This window comes from Pristis pectinata, chromosome 19, assembly GCF_009764475.1.
Source record: "Pristis pectinata isolate sPriPec2 chromosome 19, sPriPec2.1.pri, whole genome shotgun sequence".
Taxonomy (NCBI): Eukaryota; Metazoa; Chordata; class Chondrichthyes; order Rhinopristiformes; family Pristidae; genus Pristis; species Pristis pectinata.
Window position 1 is genome coordinate 14,289,996 of NC_067423.1, and position 22,439 is coordinate 14,312,434.

At 39.2% G+C, this 22,439-nt stretch overlaps 1 protein-coding gene across 2 annotated transcripts in view; it reads right to left on the reverse strand.

The window, feature by feature from the left end:
* Nucleotides 1–22,439, reverse strand: part of ube2h (ubiquitin-conjugating enzyme E2H (UBC8 homolog, yeast)) — a 99,155-nt gene that overhangs the window by 71,428 nt on the left and 5,288 nt on the right. The window contains exons 1-2 of one of the 2 annotated variants that reach the window (XM_052033738.1): nt 10,053–10,291; nt 9,325–9,423 (exon numbers count right to left, since the gene is read on the reverse strand). The exons of the other annotated variant lie outside the window; for it this stretch is intronic. The gene's annotated coding sequence lies outside the window, so the exon portion shown is untranslated. Of the gene's footprint in view, nt 1–9,324; nt 9,424–10,052; nt 10,292–22,439 lie in introns of those variants that run through there. 2 annotated transcript variants of the gene reach the window in all.

The window sequence follows — 22,439 nt, forward strand, 5'->3', positions numbered from 1 at the left end:
TTGCCAGTCAATTCACTTCACTCCACAGGATATTAATTAGCTGGGAGCACTGGATCTAGCAAAGGCTACACAGAAATCAGACAAAATCCCAGCTGCAGTATTGAAGACCTGTGCTCTAGAATTAGCTGCATCTTACTGACCACTACCTGAAAGTGGAAAATTGCCCTGTTCCTTTCACAAAAAGCAGGGAACTAGTTCAGCTCCAACCCAATTGGTATACCATTCATCTACAAAGCGATGGAAATAATCGCTGATGGTAATAAAGTGATACTCACTCATCAATAACCCATTCACTAATGCCCAGTTTGGGTTTTGCCAAAACCACTTGGCTCCAGTTTGCATCACTGCCTTGATCCAAATAGGAACCAAAGATCTGAATTGTTGAGGTGAAGTGAGAGTTACTACCCTTGACACCAAGACAGCATTTGACCAACTGTGATATTTCCCACTGCCATCAGTTTTACCAGGGAATGTTAAAGATAATATTCCAATGATTTGGAATTGGTTCAATAGAATCTTTCATACCCACAGGAGGGAACAGTTATAAGGAAAAGGAAACCAAGTTAAAAGAGTACTACCTCATGACAGATCAGGCATTGGTAAGAGTTGATAAGTATTGTCAACAATTCAGGGTGCCACATTTCTGAAACAATACATCATCTTTAACAATTTATTGTAGAGTTACAAGGATATTTTCAGGGATAATGGGCACTGGGAAGTTAATAAGTTGGTAGTTTCTCCTTGGTAGAGATGCTTAAAGCTCACTGGAAGATAGTCCCCAAGGTAAGATTTCCCTGTCCTAGAAGAATGCAAGTTCTTGTCGCTCAATTAAAACTTTCCTGCACTTTGGGAGCCTACCGAGCCAAAGGTAACAATGGAATCCACCATAAAGCCAAAAAAGTGCAACATTAAAACAAATCAGGATGCCATACAAAAATTGCACAATAACTTCTGCTAAAAGAATTCTCATGATACATTTCTATTCAAAAAGGGATTGGCTTATCATTACTTTTCTGTTGCATGGCCAAATTTTCAAAATGTCACATTAAATGCAGAAAAGTGCTCCTTCACCATGTCCCAACCTCATGAATCAGTTCCAACTCCTGGGTGTTCACACTTACACTATTAGCTGCACTGAAACTTTGTTAGCTGTCACTTAATGGTGAACCAGGGCTGATTGGGGCTCTGAACCCAATACTACTTCCAACAGCATTCTCTGTAACAAGAAATCCATAAAGCCAGGTCTGATTTTTAATCCACAGAAAGAAATGAACATTCCCTAGAGATGAAAGAATGGTATTTAAAAAACACACTTTCCAGTTCCCAACTTTGTTTTTGTACACACTAACTTTTATTTCAATTTTTATTTGGGGGGAGGGGGCGGGGTGGTGGGAGAAGGAGGGCAAAGGGAGGAGAAGTATAGGTATACTGGCAAGGCCAGCATTTATTACTCGTCCCAAATTGCACTTAAAACAGTTCTTTTTCTTGTACTCTTACGTAGCTCTCATCCTTCTTGATGGGAGGGGTCATATGTTTGAGAGATGCTGTCAGAAAAGCCCAGTTAACTAACAAGTGCATTTTGTAGCATTTACTTTGCAGTGTACACCAAGAACTAATGTTTTGGTGGTGGATGGGGTACCAGTCGAGCAGGTCACTTTACCCTGGATGGTGTTGAGCTTGTATATTATTGGATCTTCACTACTTCACCAGTTCATTGATCTACTTGATCTTCACCAGTTCAATATCTGGTCAATGGCAATCTCAAGGATGTTGATGGTGGAGGATTTAGCAATGGTGAACTCCTCTCACTGTCACGAGCTCTGATGCAAGATCATCAACCTTAAAAGTTAACGTTCCTTTCTCCAGAGATGCTGCCTGACCTAAGTATTTGCAGCTTTTTGCACTTCTATTTTGTATTTCCGTGTCAATGTCAAGGATAGATGGTTAGACTCTCTAAAGATGCTCATTATCTGGTTATTCGGTGGTGTGCTTATAAGTGACAAGTCACAGTCACATGCCTAAATGTTGTTTGGTCTTGCTGGATGCAGGCAAGGCCCTCATCTGTCAAGTAGTCACTGTGGAACTAAATATTGTGCAGTTAGCATCCAAGCTTGACCTTATGGTGAAAAGATCATCGATGAAGCAGCTGAGGATTGTTGGACCAAGGTCAGTGTCCTGACGAACTTCTGCAATGACATCTGGGGCAAGGATGATTGACCTCCTATAATCACCAACTATCTTCCTTTGTGTAAGACAAGTCCAAAGGTTGGAGTCTTTTCTCCTTGATACCCATTGACTTCAGTTTCATTTAGCCTCCTTGAGACCATACTCAGTCAAATGCTGCTTTGATGTCAAAGGCTGTTGGCCCTGCCTCATCTCTGGAATTCAGCCCTTTGTGCTTGCTTGGGCAAAGTGGTTTGCAGATACTTGACAGAATGGACTGATTTGGGAACAACTTTGCCTAGGTTGATGACAGGTGCTCTGTCTTATTTTATTTCTATTTCAGTACAATAGTTATTGTACAAAGGCATTTAAGAATCAACAATACTGCAGGGAATCAATGTAGACCAGCATTGGAGAAGCAGACAGTTTTACAATAATCCCATAGTTTTAAAATCATTACTAACTACATTTTTTTTAAATTCCAGATTATTAACTGGTCTTAAATTAAACTCTGGATAGTTAGTTTAGGCCTCGATTACTAGTCCAGTAACTTAATCACTGTGCTACCATTGTCACTATAATCCCAATAATGTTTATTTCCCCCAAAGGTTAAACAAGACATTTATGACACAAGCAAATGTGCTGCTTAATGAAATTTGGTCATCTGTTAACAATAGCCTTCCCCTTTTTCTCAGATGTTACCACAGTCTTCCCCATTTAGTCTGAGCATCACCCTGGCTCTAACTGAACCATTATATTTTTCTACGAGCCAGAAGTTTCCAAGTTTATTGGCACCTGCACACAACAAAAAAATCACAGTTCCTTGTTTGTTTTTAAAAATAAAGATTAGTACAACTGCAGAGCCCAGATTTGCATTAACATTGCCAAGTTACTAATATGCTGTTGCATGAATCAAAAAAAATTAATGCAGAACATTTGTACAACTGCACATCAGTTCCTACTTTGGACTGCATACATGCCATTTCCTGGTGAGTACAAGCAGTCCCCAAGTTACGCAAGGGTTCTGTTCCTGAGAACTGCCCATAAACCAATTTCTCCACGTCAGAAACCCACGTTTTCTACAGCTACCCATATCATATTGCTCTACATACACTTCTTATAATTCTTTCATTTCATTGAATAATCACATTAATCCTACCCATGTTAATGGAATATATACTGTATCCAGTCATTAATGAATACCATGAAATGTTATTAAGAGCTTGAAAATGTTTTAAATATGGGAGAATTTGCATAAAGTCAAATCATTTGTAAAGTCAGGTCATTTGTAACCCCTGTACCTCTTAAATATCCCTGCAGCACTCCAATTTGACGAAAACATTGTGCCATTACATGGTACAGATCTACAATACATCATAATATCCCTAATCTTTCTCAGATTTGAAGGATTACTTGTGCAATAGTCCATTCCCTAGCCTGGGGGGATAGCAACATGATCTCATTTACAACATTTAATTAAGCCATTGTTCCAACTTATCATTAAAACTAATTCTCAATAGATTTCATTGAAAAAAAGTGTTCCAACTCTTCAACCACTTTACAGTTGAATAGATGTCACAAGGTACAAAGCTAGACCAGAAGGTCCGAGGTTCACTTCCCGGAATGTGCAGACAGATGTAGAGAGAGGTTTTTTTGAGATGGAACCTGGTGTGCCCTACTGAAAGCACAAACCTTACACTATTCCTTTTGGGGATCCCACAAACATTTTCTAAATCAGCTCAGTGATTCTGACTGGCTCTGGGCTGAGTCCTTAAGGTGTGCAATTTCTAGCAGCTTCCCAACATCCAAGGCTTTCTTCTCATCCAGTTGACTGCTGTACATGAATGGCACCAGAACTACTGCTCTTGTATTTTTTTTGAATAGCAGATGCCAGTAATGTTTTTACAGCTGCAAGCATTTATTTTCATCAAGACTGGAGTATTCCCACCCCCCAAAGTATGGGCTGCAAACCAGTACTGGATTGCTTGGAAGATCAATTGTAAAAGAAGCACTTCAGCCAACCTCACAACAAAGGAAGCAGGGCATTGTGGGGAGGAGACAAATTGCCCTGATTTAACTGATTTCTTAGATAAGAGGCAAACGGTGGAGGCAGTACATTACAGTGAATGGTGTCGGGGCATTGTGCATTGTTCTGGATTATGTCCTTTCCACCTCCTTGATGCACACTGCTACACCAAGTGAGTGCAGAGCCGCTAATTGGGATGACAACAGTCTAATCAATCCATTTTCTTGATGGATCTGCAGCCTTACACTGAATACGGAGCTGAATGATGGATTCATACCAAGTTCTAACCGTCTATTTATGAGATAAAAATGGAGAATGCTGAAACCACACAGCAGGTCAGGCTGCATCCGAGGGCAGGGAACCAGTTAACATTTCAGGTCAGGAAACTTTCATCATGACAGTCCAGTTTAAAACAAAACCCTGGTACCTTTCTTAAGATGCTGCCTTACTGACAGTACTGCCCTGCCCTACCTGCTGTGCACTACTGTGACAGGAACTTCATGGAGAGATCAGGCTTCTGCTGGCACTCCCACCACATTGAAACAGTTCAAGTGATCTCATTGCTGCATGGTTCACATGCCAGCCAGGATGCACCTTTTAAATCCTGCAATTCAGTGTCAAGCAATCACATTTCTCGCCCCAACCTGTCCAACTCCAGGCCTCACAGGGAACCTCTACCCATTGCCTCAGTGGTTCACGCTAGGTCATCTGACAATGGCGTATCTTTATTCATTGAAGGAAAAGTGGACTAGGGAGTCATGAACAGAAATGTTGAAAAGGGGAGAGGAGGGCAAGATGTGCCTAGTGGTATAAACTTGAAACTGTTAGAAATTGCAAAGGATTGTCTACTGAATGATGACACTGGCAGAGTGGACCCACATTTTGTTTATCTCACCACCTCTTGTTTTGCAGGATAAACCCATGTTATTTATATCACTCCTGCTTTCTGTAGTATCACACATCTTGCCTTAGTTCCACTTTTTTTTTTAAATATTGTAGATATAACAAGTTTAAACAAGTTCTAACCAAAGATTACAAACCCAAGATAAGTATTCTGTCCATGGTACATGCTTAATTTGCCAAGAATTTCAAGTACTTTCTATTATTTGGTACATGATAGCTTTGGCTGTTTGTTACATGGTTGACGACAAAATAGCAGATTTCTTAACACCACTGATCTTTTGCAACCTATGAAATTTCACTTAAGTTTAAAAAACAGCATTTGAAGATGGGTGTTCCTAAACCCTCTTCTGATGAAATATATCTGGCAATATCAAACTCATGCTGATAAGCCCATCAGAATGAAAAAGCCATGGCTAGATTTAGACACTGATACATTCCATTACCAAACTGTTTGATGAAAAAAATCTGGATTCACAAGAAAAATATCAAAAAGATGTGTGGTCAAGTCTGGAGAGAGAATAAAAATAAAACTCAGTGAATCTTTAGTGTAAAATAGTGCTTCAAAATATATTGATATTCATGCAAACATTACATCCATTTAATAAATGCAAATGGCATTGTTTTGAGAAGCACAAGGGAGGTTACAGTTTCACACAAACAGATTAAAACTAGAACACATTGCTGGCCATGTCAGTAGTGCCCAAATACTGGAAAAAGAAGAATTTTTTAAAAAGCTGAATCACCACCAATCCCTAATCACAATAGAGCCAGTTCTTCCTCCTCTGCCTACTGGGATTCTACATGGAATAAGTAGGTGGCCAAGCAAGCAAGGAGTCTCGGAATAAGATATTTCATGATCTGGAAATGAAGGTTTAACTTGGTCTCTACTGGTTAGTAATCAGAACCACAAGAAAAAAGTGCCAAATCAAAAAAAAATCAGTACTGTTGCAACACAGTAGGCCCATTTGTCAAGAATAACTATTTTGCCCTCAATTTAGAGCAGCCTTCATGAATGTGGGTCCAATAATTTAAAAAAATTCATCTTATAACATATTCCGATATCCTATTTGGATCAAACCAGTTGGGAAAACCAACTCTAAGTATTAATCCAATTTTCTCCTAGCACCCAATGAATGCTTCACAAGCAGCAATCTGCCACAGTAATCTCCCCAGCACAAAATTTAACTTGCTTCTCTTGAATTATTCTCTGCCCAGATAGGTATACAGAAACCTGGGAGGAAAGGCAAATGCAAAGTGGAAAGCGTGATATGAACAACTTCCTTTCTCCAAACACAAAAAGGAAGATCTGGAAAGCTGGCCAGCAAAGTTACACAAATTAAAAAGGCACAGTAACAGCTTGGAGTGGCACTCATCAGTTCAATAAACAATGTCACAAAATTCGACAAAGTGCAGTCAATTGAAAAAGGAATATATTTTACATTTAAAGTAACTTGTTACACTACTACAAGATCTATAAGAATAGCACGTTCAGGCCACAACAGATAACAATTTTTTTTTAAAAAACTGAATTCAGATTTCATTTTGCCACTTCCTAGCAACAAGAATCCCCATTTGCTGTTCTCTACTTGAGCCTCTCCTCCTCCAATCTTCAAGATCTAACTGGCCACTAATGGGATTGAGGTGCCACTTAATTTATCAGAAGTTCCACTGAAAAATAAAGTGTAAACTATAAACCCCACCCTCCCAAAAAAAATTGTAGTATTAAGGTATTGGCTCAATGTTGAAACAGACATTTCCCGTTCAGGAGTCAGTAACTTTAGAGTGTCTAAATTATGAGAACCCATCACATCATTTATCAATGTGCAGTTTCTAAAATCTTGCACTTACAATGGTTTCTAATGCTTCCTATATTACAACTGTGATTCCATTTCAAAGCTACTTGTTTGGCTCTAACACATTTTTGGGCATCCTGGGTTTCAAATGAACACAATTCATTCTGCCATTTTTTTTTAAACCATGGCTTTTTTTTAAAAAACCATGGCAAAAGCAATACAGGCCCCATCATGTTCATGCTATACCCTCCTTACACACTCACCAAGGTGGGTGGTGAGAAAGAAGAATTTTATACACTATTTCCCTTATTAATTTTTCATCATCTGCAATCTGCATGAAGTTTTTGAATGCTTCCATGATTTGTCAAAAGGGAAAGTTTTATTACCCAAATTCTGGTTACCACACTTGGGCTCCTTTCCCAGAATTCTTCCCTGGACTGACATTCTTTCACTTTGGACTTCATTACCAATTAAAGCGTTAAGAGTTAAACCACTACATTGAGAAATTGAAATTTTTTTCCTAATTTTGATTTTCTAAGACTGTATCAGCTCTAAGCTTGCTGGCATTCAAAGAACAGCACTTCCTCTCTCCCTGTGGAAATTCTGATGTGCCACGTAAACTGGGACAGATTCTAAACAATTTGTTTTCTTAAATCCCACTGTAAAAATGTGGCTTATTACATGTAACATGTTTTTAAACATCAAACATTGCTTCCAACTTCAAATTCATAACAGCACCATCACATTGGTTAAACTGTTTGATGGATGTCAGCTGGCAGCACTTCAATTTAAAAATAATTCTACTCGAAGATGCCAACTCGTATTCAATACCTTGCAATGTGATGGCTTTCTCAAGTAATCATCTTCCAAACTGAAGCCTACAAAGCTAGCGTTGGCAGATCACTGAAACACATATCACAGCAACATCTAATACTGTCTTCAAGAAAAACACATACACATTCGAGCAGGAGCCAGTATGCAGTAGTGAGAAGCAGCAGCAGCTCTAGCTGATCTTTCCTTCAGTTGTTCGCAATCAATACACTTGTGTAGTTCCACACTGGATATTCAAAATGCCAACTAAGTTAAACAAATAACACAAGTAACCTTCATGATGTAGTTTTGGCCCAGAGTCTTTGTTGGGTCTCAGCAATCCTATCCCCCTCTCATTTCTCTGTAACATTCTTTTGCAGGAGCACCAACTTCAACAATTTTCTTGTTACCCGCCTACATTGGGGTGAATATACAGCAGCCAATTAATCTACCAACCAGCACATCTTTGATGATGAGGAAATGGGACCCCACATGATCACAGGGAGAATATGCTAACTGCACAGAGACACAAAGGTCAAGAATGATGCTGGTCACTAGAGCTGAAAAATATTAGAACTACATTTTGCACCAATTGTTGGCTAATGGTTCGGGTATCTCAATTCAGTCACTCAACCACAACTACAATCCGATGTGATTTCTAACAAGACAGCTTCTTTATTGGAATTCACACAATGAATGACATTCCATACAAGAAATGTTTCACAGACTGAGCTCTTTAGTGATAATGGGAATGAAGCAAATAAAGTCAAAATATAGAACCCAAATGCTTACTGGTAACTGAAATCACCTGAAATATGGAACTTCAAAAGAAAAAAAAAAGCCCCCTTTAAAATGGTGATGCTTTTTGCTTAATTCTCACTGAGCAACCCCAGCTTCCCTCCCACCCCCCCCCCTCCAAAAGACTAATCTTGCAATCATCTAAAACGCTGCACAGATTAACAAGCCATTCAGGTTCAATTGCACTATTACATTTGTAACATGCTGTGGATAGAGGGGAACTGGTGAGCATACTATGCAGGGAAAAATAGTTTGTAGTGTAGTATTGGTGTGGATGGAACATTGGTTGGCTATTAGAGCACTCTAACTGGTAATCTACTCCCTTGAATCTTGAGGCTATATCCCCCAGTTCTAATCTCAAAGTTGTTTCCACTGATAAGTGAGACCAGAACTAGGGGACATAGTCTCAAGATTCAGGGGAGTAGATTTAGGACAGGGATGAGGAGGAACTGCTTCCCCCCTCCCCCAGAGTAGTGAATTTGTGGAATTCTCTGCCAATGGAAGTGGTAGAGGCTACCACATTTAATATATTTAAGACAGTTAGATTTTTGTATAGAAGAGAAATTAAGGGTTATGGGGAAAAGACAGGTAGGTGGATCTGAGTCTACAGTCAGATCAGCCATGATCTTATTGAATGGTGAAGGAGGCTCGATGGGCGAGATGGCCTACTCCTGCTATTTCTTGTGTTCTCATCTTCTTATTAGGAAATGGAGTAAATGTAGGTGACCATTATCCGATTGGGAAGATGTAACAGAAACTGTACAGTGTATGAACAGGCCCTTCGACCCACATCTGTGCCAATTATGATGCCAATTTAAACTGTACATCTACCTGCATGTGGTCTATCTCAATTCCATGCCTGTTCATGTGTCCAAATACTGGTATCGCATCTGCTTCCCTTCCCCGGTAGCATGCTCCAGGTATCTACTGCTGTAGAAACAAAAAAACTTGCCATGAAGCCCCTTTAAACAGTCCCTCTCACCTTAAAGTTATACCCTCTAGTACTTGAAATTTCCACGCTGGGGAAAAAGTCTGACCATCTACCCCATCTAGGCTTTTTGTTATTTTAAAACTTCCATCAGATCACCCCACAGCCTCTAACATACCAGAGAAAACAATCCAAGTTTGTCCAACCTCTCCTTGTAGCTAATACTCTAATCTAGACAACATCCTGGTGAGCCTCTTCTGCACCTTCTCAAAATCTCCACATCCTTCCTGTAATGCAGCAATCAGAAATTTACACAAACTCCAAATGAGGCCTAACCACAGTTTTATAAGGCTGCAATATGACATCCTGACTTTTATACTTGATACCCCAACTGAAGGCAAGCATGCCACATGCCTTCTTTACTACCCTATCTATTTGCATTGCCACTTTGAGAGCCATGGACTTGTACCCCAAGATCCCTCTGTACATCAATTCTCCCAGGGGTCCTACCATTTACTGAATACTTTACTCTTACATTTGACCTCCCACAGTGCAACAAATTTCACTTCCAGATGAAGGGTCTTGACCAGAAATGTCAACAGCCCATTTCCCTCCATAGATGCTACCTTACCCGCCGAGTTCTTCCAGCACTGTGTTGCTCCAGATACCAGCATCTGCAGTTTCTTGCAGCTCCAACAACTCTTGCTTGTCTGGATTAAACTCTGCCATTTCTCTGCACACATTTCCGACTGGTCTGTATCCTGCTGAATCCTTGAGTGTTGAGTAATGAGGCACAGAGACTGGCACTGGGGCCTCAATTTATATAAATGGCTTGGATGAAGGGACTGAAAGAACAGTTGCTAAATTTGCTGATGCTAATGCAACAAAGATAGGTAGGAAGTTAAATTGTGAGGAAATGGAGCCTACAGAAGGATATAGATAGTTAGTGACCGGGTAAAGATCTGGCATATAGAAAAGCATACATTGAGAAAATGAAAATTTGTCCATTTATGGCAAGAAAAACCATTATGTAAATGGTAAGAGACTGCAGAGCTCCAAGATGCAAAAGGGACTGGGTGACCTAATGAAGGGTTCAGTAAAAGTCTATGTAGGTGCAGCAAGTAATTAAGAAAGCTTACAAAATATTATTGCAAACAGGACTCAACACAAAAGTGGGAGGTAATTCTCAAGTTATACAGGGCACTGGAGAGATCACATCTGGAGTACTATGCGCAGTACTAATCTTCTTATTTTAGGAAAGGCTTACAAGACTGATACCTCAAGGTCAGGTTGCCTTTGGAGGAAACACTGGACCAGCTACAATTCATGAAAGCTCATCATTAGGACAGTAATTTGTAATGGAAAGTTTAGTGTTAAATCCTTGGGTTAATGAACCTACTTAGTGCAGAACTATTCAGAAAGTGCTATTTACCATATTGTGTGCTGAAAAGCTCCAAGGACCTCCTGTCTCAGTCTTCCCTTCCTCCTAAAAGTCACTACTCCTATATTTATCTGTTAACAGATTTAAACACAGAACTACAAAGAATTTTGCCATCCTGGAGTTAAAGACCAAAGAAAAACCCAAGCAAACACAAAAATCAAGAGCTAAAATTCTTTAAAAGAGAATAAATGTGAGAATAGAATAAAGCCTGTATACAGCAAAACTCCTCCCACCAGTGCCTCCTAATTGGTAGGTAGCTGCTGTTGGACAAGGCACTAATGGGCTACAGCCGTTTATGATTAGACTTAATTTCGGGCAGGGCTACAAAAGATCCACAGGCATTGTGTACCATGAGTAATCATCTTTTAGATGATGCACTGGAACAAAACAGCAAAATTCTAGACAGACATGATTGGAAATAAGCATCAGTTTCCTCCTTCCAAAGAGCTGCAAAAACTGAAATTTTAACCCAAATATGCAAATGACAATGCAATTTCTTGTACTTGAAGTATATACAGTTCAGTTTCCCCATCTAACTGAACATTCAAAAGCTAATGGAAGTCTATTAGACTAAAACAGACTAAAGCAACTCCTTTCTGATTTTAAATTACTACCTTCATAAGCTGTGCGTTTAAGAGTTAGATCTGTTGCGCCCTAAACTGGCAAACCTTCTAGCCACCAATCTCAAACATGTTTTTGACAAACATGAAGCCTTTCAAAGACATTCTGCCTTTCCCCTTCCTTTCTACCACTTTGCTACATATAGTCAAGTTCCAACGCCCTTCGCTTTGTTATGATATACCCAAATGCCTCTTCTAAGCCAGTTCATTTCCTGTTCACTCTCAATTCAGACAAGCAACAGTTGCTATTCTGTAAACCTAAAATGCAAATCACTATCAAAAATTCACATTACACTAGGCTCCTTGCATTGACTCAGCCGGTCAAGTCAACAAGCAATAAAGCTGTACAAATCAGAATATTTGGGACTGTTCCTCAGCCAACAGCTCAATCAATTATCTCAGTCAGTATTAAAATTACCTTCAACTCCCAGTTTAGGACTAGTAAATCTAGACAAGGTTCCTACTTCTGATAATGCTTATTTCTCTACTAGAAATTCATGTGTGGGGCTCTCAGTAACTACTGCAATACAGTCTCGCCAACTCCTGCATAACTGCAATGTAGTTGAATAGCTTCCTAACACTTGAACCAGCTCTAGGCTCACATGAATAAGACCAATATATGAGATAAGATAAAGATATCTTTTAGTCACATGTACATAAAAACACAGTGAAATGCATCTTTTACGTTAAATGTCCTGGGGGCAGCCCGCAAGAAACAAAGTTAAAAACCTGAAAACAATGTAGCATGAATTATGCAGTTAAAAAGGACTGAAGAAATTCCAATGAGCAACTTGTTTCCAAAGACATCTATGCACACTTAACTTTAGACTGTCCTGCAAATTAAAAAGCAGAGCAAGGACATAAATCATGTCTGATCACAAAAAACAATACAAAAATGTTCAAATACCAGAATTCTTCAGATCAGCTTTGCAGCTCCATATTTAATCAATTCTTCAGATTTATAACTAGCCTATATCCATCAGACCTCTGAAAAGTCAAAGCCTAGCTACTTTCCTTCCATCAACATTTACAAATGAGAATAGCAGATATTTTCTTAACTAGAAGGCAATTTTCAGGAAATGCACAACCACAATGATCCTTACATTGACCTCCAATAACTGCAGACAGTGCTTGTAACATATTAAAAGGCAACCAGTTCCACAGATATTAGACTTTTAAATCAAGTTCTTTTATTTCAGTCTAATTATTACCAATTAACTTCAATAGATAACCAGTCTAATGTCATTAACAACAGAATAAATACTCAAATTTATGCAGCTGGTTATGCATCCTTCTCTTATCAATGAAAATCCTGCTTATTGTTGACTGAAACCCTGCTGTAGTTCTTCCTGCATGCTAGTTACTTGCTTTGTACTCTAACTGGACAAATTCCAGATACCAGCAAATAGGATTCATACATAGAATCTACTGCTGTAATGGTGACAGCAATCGAGTTATTAGGAAACCAGTGCAATACACGTCAAGTTCTCTGGTCTGTCTATCCAAAATATTAACGTATTGTCAAGCCGATTTTCAGAAATTCTTATATTTGCTTCAACTCAACAAGCTATTCTTGCCACAATGCTATTGTAGAGGGGAGATAAAGAGCATTAAGTTAATTCCTTGCTTTCAGCAAGGTCTGCCAATATCAGGTGATCAAGCATTAACAACCTAAAGTGATAATTAACTACTTTGCATTTTAAGATTGAATGCTGGCAAGCTGCACAGGCATATAGCTAAGTGGGAACAAAGTAGGGAGGTTCAAGAACCAGAAGCAAAATCAAGGTTAAGAAACCTGACTTTTGACAGACAAGCATGCAGTCCACTACATAAAAGCCATAGAACCAACTGGAAAACAAACCCGAGGTTTGTCTGTAGGCTCCTGAAATTTCAGCCAGCGATCTGCATCACTACATTGTTCATGATAGAATGGGTAAAGAACCTACTAGTCCAGTGCAGCACAAGTTCAATAATTCTTCAAGACTTAACCACAAACATTTGACACAGCTGGGTTAATCAACTAGGCAACACAGAAAGACACCGAGAAGGTCCTGGGTTCAAATTGGTTTAACTATCTCAACTAGTACATGATAAAGCCATGAATGTTTTCAAAACAAGGCTAGGGGGGAAAGAAAATCTCATTCAGGGTTCCTGATTATTTAGTTCTCCTGTAGGAAAGGGATGCGAATATGAAAAATGTGGTACTATCACATTTAGGGGAATCATCTTAAATTACTTTACTCCAATTTTTTAAAGTTATCACAAGCAAATACAACTGCGAACTAGCCCACAGATTAGACCTTTTAGTTACAAGGACAAGATTCAGTTGGGCACAATGAGAAGCTGCTACTCTTCATCAACCATAGAATTTATGGCATTCAGACAGGGAGCTTGGACTTAGAGCCATTTTCTCACTACTGCACCACAATCGTGGCCTAATGAAGAGCAACACCTTAGCCTGAAACATGAACCCATACCTTCTGACTCAAAGGGAGAGTGAAAGATAGAGGCAATTTAACACCTTTGGAAATTAGAGTACCTACTCAACATGAAGGTTCTAAAAATTTGTAGCACGTTAGTATTTGGGTGTGAATTGTCAGGACATTTGCAGCAATGGAACAGAAAGCCATATGCTAATAACAGAAAGATATCATTGCAGAATTAAATTACAAGAGCTATTAATAGATCTAGTGAACAGAAACTATAGCAATTGGATATCAAAATGATCAAATCTGAATCATTCATTCACATTGGACACAATAACATTAGAAATTTATACAGTGAAAATATAGAAGACTGGTAAGTATAAATATCATAAGTGCAAAAGGACATGGAAGGCTAGTCTTTAAACCCAGAGGAATGGAATATAAAAGGAGACAAACTATAATTTAGTTTCATTGTGCCTGGTTAGACCACATTTGCAGTACTTTGTGCAGATCTGGGCACAACACCTCAGGAGGAACTGCTTAGCACTGGAGAGAATGCAGTATGGATTAGTGGCTGGACTCCAAGAGCCAAATTACAAGGAGAAATTACAGAAACTGCTTTCCTGGAATTTAGCAGATTAAGGGATGAGTGAAATGTTAGATTTAAAGGGGAATTAATGGGATAGGTAGCAAAATGCATTTCTGCCAGTTGGTGTATCTAAAACTAGGAGCCTTAGTCTAGTCTAAAAATCATAGTCAGGACTACAGTTACAAGTAGATTTGGAATACTATCAAGTTCCATTGATACTAAATTAATATATTTTAAAACAAATTTTAGCAATCTCAAATCAGAGAAAAGGTATGGGGGGAAACCACATTAATTTTATTTGCAGAGTAGAGGCTCAAATAATTTGCTCCACCATCAAAACGTGTACTCAAAGTACCAGGAATCACTTGCCATCTGTGGAAATGACCAAGACAAGTCAATTTGAGAACATGGTCAAAGAAAGAGCCAGTATCAGGTGATCTTGCATTAAGAACCTAAAGTGATGGCAAATTTAACCAACTTCAAGAACCAAATCAGATGATCCAATACTACATGAAAAGGTGGTGTTACAAGTGACCACCAGACTTCAATGTTGAGTAGACAGGGGGGAGGGGCTAGTAGCATCAAATGAAAGGAGACTGAATTGGGTCACCCACCAATTTATTCAGCAAATTGTTATATAAAAAAAATGCAAGTTTAGCCCCCAGAATACACTTCTCAAGGTAGATTTATCCCCAGTGTAGCTAAAAGTAGAGAAAGTATTAAAGACTAACTAGCAATCTGGTAACCATACAATGATCCATGCTATTAAGATAGCAATGATAAAAAACTGAATTCCTTTCAAATTATCACAGCTGATAAAGCTCAACCATTCCATGTCACTGGATCACAACAAGGATGTGCATGCTGTATTTCGTGAGTGATGTTAAATAGCTCCATAGCTTAAATTACATACAATGAGGTTGCAGCACAATTTATGACACTATGCTAATCAGTGCATTAATCCCTGGACTGCAGTTGGAAGATTGCTAAATGAAATGAGCCTTTATTCAGGCAGAGAAAGTTCAGTTTTTTTTAAATGTTTAACCTCCATGGAAATCTTGTGCTCAAAACCTTGATTAATAAGGGGACAGGCCATTGTGTAAAACAAGACTTGCATTTATTTTGTATTTTCAACAACAGTCATCCCAAAACACCTGTCAATCTGAGCACTTATGAAAGGGAAGTCACTTGTCTTTTCCTTCAGCAATCCCTTGGGATAAAGGATGACTTGTCTCCATTCCAATTCTGTGGGTTCCAAGGTGGGATCAACAGACTGACACAGATTGGCAGATAATGCTTGGATTTGTAGTTTGAGAAGTGGTGCAATCTTTTCCTCATTTACCCTCAGCTTTCACATGCTCCCAATGAAGAGACTCAAGGTACCTGGTGCCATCCTAAATACTCCATTTTGTGGGGTTAAAGGCCAAGGCTCCCCAGTTGGTGGAAATATGACACCCTTTCAGGGAGGCTTAAGAATATCTCAAATGGTTTTCTGCCCTTTTGGTAATCTTCTGCCATTTAGCAGCTCTGAATGCCTGTTTTGAGAGTGTTGTCTCACATGTGAACAGAATGGTTTGCTCATTGGAGCAAACTGTGTTCAACTAAAGCCATAATGCCAGCCTAACGGAGTTTGCTTATTCAGCCTGTTAATTTGGCCGAACTTTGCAAATGGTGCCTCTCTGGTGCTTTGAAGTAGCTTATGTCCACATCACATATACTGTTTCCCGGTAAAGATTGTGCTGGCAATTTGCATACTCTTCCCGAGATGGCCAAAGCTGTACAAGTCTACTGAAGCCAACAGTGATCATCCTTAATGTCTGCCTTCAGAGAGGTAGCTTCTGAGGTATGAGAAGAATTCCACATTTTCCAGGTCTTGTACATGGACACTGATGTGCAGAAGAGACAGGCTGGTAGAGAACCTTTGGGCATTGAACCCAATATCAACAAAACATTCACCAAGACTTATGAGGGCCCAAGTCAGTGATGACACATATTGGCCTCTAAATGAGCATATACAAGCATCATCTGTGTACTGCAGTTTGATGACCAAGTTTGAAATATCCTTGGTTCTGCAGCAGAGGCAATGTTGATTGAACAGTTTCCTTTTTTGTCCTCAAGATCAGCTCAACTCCCACATTTATTGCAGGCGAGATGCAGTACAGTAGCAAAAAAAAATTTAAGTGTTGAGGCAATGACACAGTATTGCTCAACTTCAGTCTGCCCTTGAGATTGGGATCTGTGTTAACAGTGATTTGATTACTACCTGCATACCATCAGATACAGGATGGAGACAAATTTCCAAGTACAGTCAAATTTCTCATTTGACAGACTCAAAGGCTTTTGGAAGTCAAAAGAGTCCATGTGCAGTAGTTGATGCTAATCCCTATTTTTCCCTTGGAACTATCAGTGAAAATCATAGCCATTATGCTATCAAAATGAACAAAATCCACACTGCAATTAGAAGAGAAACATTTTGATCACTGAAGGTGAAAGATCAGGACAATGTTTGAAATGATTTTCCCTTTGGTACACAGCAGGAAGATCCCTCTTAGATTTGCTTCATTTCTTGAAGGTGATCCTCTCGCATGTCCACTGTTTCCCAGATATGGGAGGCAAGGCTATAAATCTGAGACCAAAGACTCTTTCAGCCAAGCTTGAACTTCAGCAGGGACACTCTCAGTTTGAGGCCTTGGATGACATAAGATTTTTGATTTCTTGTGTGTCTGGACCAGGTAGTTTGCTGTGGGATGGAGTCAAGAGCACCACATCAGTGGCAGAGTAAATGGCTAAGGAGTTTAAGGAAATGTTAAAAGAAAACTGCATTCATTGGAAATCTGAAATAAAAACACAAAATGCTAAGGAAACTCAGGTAGGGCAGCATCTGTGGAAAGATGAAGTTCTGATGCAGGATCTCAGAAATATTAACTGTTTCTCTTTCCATAGATGCAGACTGACTTGCTAGGATTTTCCCCCCCCAGCTGTTTCAGTTTTCACTTCAGAGTTAATTTAAGTGTTCCTCCCAGTGGCCACTGACTACCTCTCTATCCTTGATAAACTTGCCTCGGTTTTTGGGTCTCAGTAGTATGGACCCTTAGATGTTTTTGCCATAACTGGTCTTGACTGTGCTGAAGAATCCACATCACCATTAAACATTTCTTTCCTCTTGAGGGGTGGTGGAGTTCACAAATCTAAGAACACCTTGCATTTATGGATCTTATCATCATTTTCTTCATTCCAGTCCTAGTGGTTTCTATTAAAAACCAAGAGTACCTTATTGATGCTAATTACAGCAGTCTTCAGGGCTATCCAGGCACAGACACTGCAGCTGCTGGTAATTAGCTTTGTCAGGATGTCTACCAGGTGCTGTTTGAGGAAAAACTCTGGGATGTTCAACTAATGATTTTTTTGCAGCAGTATTTCTATTACTGCCATCGTTTGGGGGCTATACTGGTGGATATAAGAGGATTAGGCTGTGGTCAGTCCAAGCGTCATTTAAATTTGTCATGGCACAGGCAATACAGACATCCTTAACAGTCTTAGTTGGACGATGACAATGGATGGAGGCTATTGCCATGAGTGTTTTTCTTCCACACCCCCAAGGTTAGAAATAGTACTCCTTAGCAACATCTGAGGCTTCTAGGGTTGTGCAGATGACCATAGCTTGCTGGTTCTGTGTTAGAATGAGCTGGAGGATGAGACATTTCCTTTTTCCACAGGGCAAGTCACTGAGATACCAAACTATCTTATTCTTGACTGCAAAACCCACCCCAATGAAGATGGTGTTCCTCTGCTAGTTTGTCCTTTCAGTAGTACCCACCACTTTGTTCCTTGAGCTGCCCATAATCTGCCTGTCAAGTCTCACCCTGGGTGAGAATGTCAGTATTTAAATTCCCAGGCCTCAGTGTGAAAGTGGCCAGATACTCTGTTGTGCAAGGATAATTGATGAACAAACATCAACTAGGACAGAGGATAATGGCACTGCTTTTCTCCAAAAATATGGCTCTGGAAAACAAATGCCTCATTTTACCATTTTATCCACAGCATTTCCTCAACACTGCACTAGGCAGCTAGCCTATTTGCACCCATGTCTCAAATGGGACCCAAATCCACAACCTGCCACAGATCAGCAAGGCTGCAATAGCCTCCCATGAATCATCCCATTACCTGTTTGCAGATCAATCTATGGACATGAACAAATACGATTACATTCATCAAGAGCCTCATTACATCAAAATAAATTACTTCTGAAGAGTAAAGCTCCCATAAACCAAACCTCATTTTTAAACTCAAGTTGTTTATCCTTCATGACACCACGAAGCACGACCTTTTATTGCTTCACTGCACTGGAGTGTTGGTGGTGATGAAATACTTATCTAGAATCCAAATGGAAACAATGCAAATGACCAGGAGAAAATAGATCGTAACAATAAGAGGTCAAATGAAAACAAGTAACTACATAATTAAACAGCTCAGGCTTCTCAAAAATATACAGGAAAAAACCTAATCTCAAGTAACTTCAGGAGTGGTGCAGTTAAGTGGAGATACGGGGAAAATCATGCCTTGCAATTGCAACCAGGAACATCAATACATTACAATAGTCCTCAATGACAATATTCAACTGTTGAAAAGCAAAAAGAAATGCAGCTGTTACAAATCTGAAATAACAGAAAATGCCAAGATACTAAGGTCAGGGAGCATCTGTGAAGAGAGAAACAGTTGACATTTCAGGTCAATGATGATCAGAAATTAACTATTCTAATGAAAGATCATTGACTTGTTAACTGTTTCCTCACTCAACATTTTGCAGTTGTTGCTGGGTTAACTTTACTGAAGCAACAATTAATATAATTTCACAAGAAGTAGGACAGTTGGCCCTCATGCCTTTTCCACCATTTAATAAGATCTTGGCTGATACTTTAACACTTTCCTGCGGCAACCCCATATCCCTCGATATCCTTACTATCTGAAAATCTAATCATTCTTCAATGCACTCAGTGAGTGAACCTCCACAATCCCCCGGAGTAGAGAATTCCAAAAGATTCACTATCTTCTGGACAAGAAATTTCTTCTCATTATCCTCAGTGGTCAATGTCTTATTTCAGACTGTACAGTTCCCAGGTTCAAGACGCCTCAGCCAGGAGAAACATCGTTTCTGCATCTACCTTGTCAAGCCCTGCAAGAACTTTGTGGTTCAATGAGATCACCACTCGTCTAAACAAAGTATATGCCCAGCCCAAGTTACACTTTCCTCCTAGGGCTTTTCCCCTCCCAATCCCAGCAATCAAAAATGGTGAGTGTTTATTGCACTCAATTAAAGTATGTTCTTCCTTGGGTAGGGTAATCAGAATTGCATGCAATATTCAACATGCAATCTCACTGTATACGAAGGTTTCTTTACTAGTGTATAAAAATCTGCTTGCAATAAAAAGGCCAACATACTGTGCACATTCCTAGTTGCTTACCATAGCTGCATGTCATCATTCAGTGATTTGTGAACTAGATATACCCAAGTCCCTCTGAACACCAACATCTTTTAAGTTCTCACCATTTAAAGCAAATCTCTGCTTCTCTATTAAAGTGGATGATAGTTTCCCCTATATTATATCCCAACTATGATGTCCTTATCCACTCACTAAACCTGCCTCTTTCCCCTTGAAGTTTCTCTCCCTTCTCACTGTTAGAGTTTGGCATCAGCAGCAAACTTGGATACATTATACTTGTGCCCACCCCACGCCCCCACCACCACCCCCCCCCCAAACAACATATATCACTGATGTAGATTGAACAACCAAGGTCTAACACCAGTCTGCAGCAGCCCACCAGTCAGAGCCTCCCAGTCCAAAAATGACCCATTTATTGCTGTCCACAAACCAACACTCAATCCACACCATTAATCTCTGCTGCTCTACTGTACAATAACAGAAGGCCTTCTGAAAATCTAATCCCATCTTCAAATTTATTTGTTACCACTTAAGGAATTCCAGCATTTTCCATACTACTGATGTCAGACTAATGAGTCTATAGTTCCTGATTTTCCCTCTCATTTTGTTTAATAGTGGGGACATAATTGCTAACTCCCAATCTGCAGAAAAGGTTCTAGAATTTATGTAACTTTAAGATGATAACCAACTCCATTGCCATCTCTTTCAAAACCTTGGAGTGCTGGTCATCAGGTTCTGGGGCCCAAATGGCTTTCAATCTATTCTCTCAAATGCTTTTTAAAATATTAATACTACTTTCTTCCTGCTCATCATCTTCAGACCTATTTTTCTTCACTCTTTTGGAAGTTTGTGTCTTCTTCCATGAAATTTGATTATTCTGTTTCATCCATCTTTTGAAAACAAAAACAGGCAATCTTCTGATTTCCTTAGTATTCAAAAATCTCAACTTTAAATATACTTAGAATATCCACAACTTTTTCCATTAATAAACTTCTCATTTCAGTCCTCAGTCAATTCTTCATCCTCAGAAGATCTTGTATTCTAGATTCTCTAACCAGACTGCCAGTCTCTCTCAGAATCTTGTATGCATCCAAGATTCACTGCATTCCTCTATTTTGCATCTATTTTCTCAACTAAAAAGGAAAAGTTGATCAACAATTCAAGCACAACATTTTTCATGCACAAACCTTTGAGAAAGCCAATTGACAGAAAGAAATCTGCTTTGAATGCTGATCCTGCTGCATTCATGTACTGCCACATTGATCCATAATAGGATTGACCTCTCAGGTTATGGACTTTCCCATAATAAAAGTTAACTTCTTTTGGATAGTATTAATTTGAAGGACCAAGACTTCAACTGGCAATTTTCTAAATGTTGCCCACTAGTTTAACAGGCAAAAAAAGGGGGAAGAAATCAAAATGGAGTTGACACCAGACTGCATCTTCCAGTAATCATTTCAGAGCAACATTTGTGAAGCCTTACAAACAGTTGCTGTATGGCTTAGAGAATGAGAATTTACATTTTCTGAAATGAAAAAAAGTTTGGCATCCCAAGAGGGGAGAATAGCATGTACACCAATGCCAAACAAGATGGGGCTATTCTTCAATAAACAGCTGCCAAGTGCCTCCAATGTGAAAACAATCAAAACCGTTTATACTTAAACACTTAAAGCCATATTTCCATCTGTCAATTGCCAGCAGTCAAGATATCACTTGAATGGCAATTGTTATAGCAGTTCCAAACTGTTTCACAGAGTTTTACTGTACGCCTTCAAATCCCAACTATAGCCAAGTCAACATTAACTAAATTTCACATTAATTTTTTTAAAATTGTTCATACAATTACCTTTTGAACTGCATGGTCATATTCATGGGAAAATACAGCAACCAATCCACATCAAACTACCCATCTTCAGTTGAAAGACAGTATTGTGAATACATTATTCTGACAGATCTACACAACTCAGAAACTGGACCAGGGCCTCAAGTCTGTGCAATATCACTTTTGATAATCTCACACTTAGTTAGCTGCCTGTACTATGCAAAGGATTATAAACGTAATTAGTAATCAGAAGCAACAACAGTATGCACAACTGCAACTTCTTTTAATAGGTTCTGTCCCTCTGTTCAGGTTTAGCCATTGTCTTATCTTAGCCCCACCATGTTGCCTTTCAATCTCGCATTATTTGATTCAGAAACTGCACATTGTTTCTATAGGGCAGGGACAGTTTTTATTGAAATAATTCCTTCTGTCTTTACCTCCTATTTATCCCCCTTGGGGAATATCAGGCTATCAAAAAACAATGTTATACAAAATTGGCATTGTTTCCAACCAAAACAGTCATGACATTTAACACTTCACCACAATACAAACTTAAACAAAATTGGCATCTGTAATTCATGAAGTTGATCACCCTAGTCCAACAAACCCAGGTATCATAATGAAACTATGCCATTCTGATCTATTGACAACATCACTGAATTAAAATCTTAACAGCCAT